This window comes from Mauremys reevesii, linkage group 10 (assembly GCF_016161935.1).
Source record: "Mauremys reevesii isolate NIE-2019 linkage group 10, ASM1616193v1, whole genome shotgun sequence".
NCBI lineage: Eukaryota > Metazoa > Chordata > Testudines > Geoemydidae > Mauremys > Mauremys reevesii.
Genome location: NC_052632.1, coordinates 15093100 through 15096187, shown reverse-complemented (window position 1 = coordinate 15096187; position 3088 = coordinate 15093100). Strand labels below are relative to the sequence as shown.

Sequence of the window (3088 nt, the reverse complement as noted above, 5' to 3'; positions counted from 1 at the left end):
GACATCCGGGGTCAGCCTCCGAGAGAGAACCACTGATTGGCTGCTGCCCTGAGTTTAAAATTTAAAGGCTTGAATTGATGGAAGCGCGAGGATGGTAAATACAGAGACGAGTGTGATGACGTGATCGATGGGCAATGATGAGGTAATTGCCAGGGTCTTCTATGCCACCTGCCTGGCCGGGCTCGGCGACCACGTGGTGTCCGCCCTCTCCCCTCACACCCTAGCTGCCAGGACCGCAGAGATGCTGGCATGCGCTCATTGGTCTCTGAAACTATGATGTCATTGTGATGTCACTATGACGGTATCCGTCACTGGAGCACCAGAGCCTTCCTTGGTCTCCAGTGAAACAGCCCCTCGGGCCAGCGCTCTTGCTGCCCAGCTCCCTGGGGAACGTTTACAGCGCCCTCATGACCTCACATGTAGGGCTGCCAATTGTCTAATTGCACAAACCCACACACCCTTGCCCCACCCCCTGCCACACCTCTTCTCTGAGGCCCCGGGTGTCCAGTTGAAAACTGGACACCTGGCAACCCTAGGATGGGGTGCGGGCTCTGGGAGGGAGTTGGGGTGTGGGGTGGGCTCTGGGTAGAGGTAGGAGGGGGTGTGGGCTCTGGGAGGGAGATTGGGTGCAGGAGGGGGTGCGAAATCTGGGAGGGGATTTGGGTGTTGGGTCCTGGCTCTGGGCTGGGGCAGGGGATTAGGGTGCGGGAGGAGATGAGGGGTGCAGACTCCGACTGAGCGGGGTTTACTTTCAGCAGCTCCCGGTTGGTGGCGCAGCGGGGCTAAGGCAGGCTCCCTGCCTGCCCTGGCCCCATGTTGCTCCCAGAAGCAGCTGGCACATCCCTGCAACATCTGTCGGGGGGTGGGGGGTGGTCAGGCAGTTCTACATGCTGCCCTGCCTGCAGGCACCACCCCTCAGCTCCCAGTGGCCGCAATTCCCAGCCAATGGGAGCTGCAGAGTCAGTGCTCTGGGCGGGGGCAGCGTGCAAAGAGCCCTTGCCGCCCTCCCGTCCCTGCCCCACCCCAGGGGCCACAGAGACATGCCAGCCACTTCCAGGAGTGGTGTGGAGTCAGGGAGCCTGCCTTAGCCCTGCTGCTCCGCTGGACTTTTAGTGCCTAAAATTTGACTTCAGTAGCCTCCGGGAAATGGAGTCCGATTTCAAGAGACTCCTGGCAAAACCAGGAAGGTTGGCAACCCTAGTCACATTTGGGAATGAAGCCCCTGAGCTGGTTGTAGGGTGCCAATCCTCCAGGATTGTCCTGGAGTCTCCAGGAATTAAAGATTAATCTTTATTTAAATATGTCATGTGATGAAACCCCCCAGCAATACGTCCAGCCAAAATTGGCAACCCTGGAAGTGTTGCCAACCTTCATGATTTTTATCTCAGATCTTGCAATATTTGGTGGAGAAAAGCTTGAAAATGTGACCCCTAAAAGCACAGACTCCAGGAGGCAAATTAAAAGAATCTTGCATTTAATATTTTTGAAATCTTGTGATTTTTAAAATAATCTAATGATTTTTGGGCCTGACTCCTGATTTTTGAACACTTGGGATCAGCAGTGATGCAGTTCATGTGACTTGGGTTAGGGTTACAAAGACTAACACGCAGGTGTCATGGTGGAGGGAGGTCTTTCCATTAAAAAAAAAAATCAAAGGCAAACAAAACATAACAGTCAGAAACCATAATCACAGACTAGTACAATGAGATGAAAAATTGAGATAACCTGAACTCCCACTGGAGGGGGGGAGGGAGCAGGGTGTGAGGATTATGCCGCCTCTTAGTGGCCACCAATTCTTACTCTCACTGGCTTTGTGATCTCATGGTCATTTGTTCTCAGAACAGTTCCTTCAGCAGGGCTCTGTTTGGCTGCTGAGGTGGATCCACCACCTGCAATGTGTGTTTGCTGCACCGTATGTTATTCCTGGTCAGTGGCTGGGGTGGGTGTATATTACTTCTGTCAGCAGCAAAGAATCCTGTGGCACTTTATAGGATTCTGGATTTCCTCACCAGAGAACTAGTGTTCTCCTTGGTTTTGTTTAGATGCTTCAGTTTTCCTATAGGCATGGCTCTCAGGGTAACTATGATGAATGACCTTGGTTTGGATGGTGTAGCTGTTACTTTGGCAGAAGACTGCCAATAGCCTTCTATTTAGAATCTAACATTCTCCCCTACAGGGACGGAGGCTTGTCATTCTTATTTCTTCTACTCTAGTTTCTTGGCATATAGCTTTTTTGTAACTACTTCAGGGTTTATTGTCTTTGGCTCAGGAAGCTTCTTAGATGTTGTCATTCTGTCCATGACTTTTTGAACGATCAAGCATTTTGAGGTGTGCTGAGCTATTCTAGCAATGCTAAGTGTGTATTCCTTGAATCTCCTGGGCTGTTTGAATCAAGGTCTTTGGTATTTGTACTGACTTTTCTACTAATCCAGTCCTGACCTGCAGAACCCTCTGCTAATCCAGTTCCAGGCCCTCTACTCTTCTCCCAGTGTACTTCCTCTAGACCTGTAGAACCACCTGCTGGTCCAGTCATGTTCCCTTGCTCTCCCATGGTTCTTATGGTCTCAGTAGCAGAATTTATTTTCGTCTTACAGTTTGCTGCTAAGATTTGGGGATCATAACAGCCTATACAGACCCAAGAGCCACAGTCCCTTCTCCCAGTTGCTAGATATTTGACTTTTATAACATTCTAGAAAGAGGCACCAGAAAATTCTGGATTGCTCTGTAGTGGGCGTGTGATTTTACTGCTTTTCTTGTTACACTGTTTTTTTCCCACTCTCGCACCCCTATTGCTGCTTTGGCATTTTCTCTCCTTATACTGGCGAGTCTCATCTTACGCGGGGGGTTCCGTTCCGCAGTTAGCACGTAAAGCGAAAACCGCGTATAGTCAAAATTACACTGAGTTGAATGGCGGGCGAAATCACCCGCACTACAGGTACAGTATTAAAATGGTTATTTTTCTTTTTTTTTGTTTGTTTGGCCGAGCGCGTATACTTAAAATCGCGCATGTTAAATGCACGTAAGATGCGACAGACCTGTACTACTCCCTTTGCCTTTCACCTTATGTGACTACTTTAAACATACACAT

The 3088-nt window shown here is 49.7% G+C and overlaps 1 protein-coding gene across 2 annotated transcripts in view; it reads left to right on the top strand.

Moving 5' to 3' along the window:
- Positions 1-27: 27 nt before the first annotated feature.
- RHCG (Rh family C glycoprotein) overlaps positions 28-3088 on the top strand; it is a 42169-nt gene continuing 39108 nt past the window's right edge. The window contains exon 1 of one of the 2 annotated variants that reach the window (XM_039490847.1): positions 28-142. The gene's annotated coding sequence lies outside the window, so the exon portion shown is untranslated. Of the gene's footprint in view, positions 143-1893; positions 1927-3088 lie in introns of those variants that run through there. The other variant, XM_039490850.1, reaches the window with a different exon arrangement.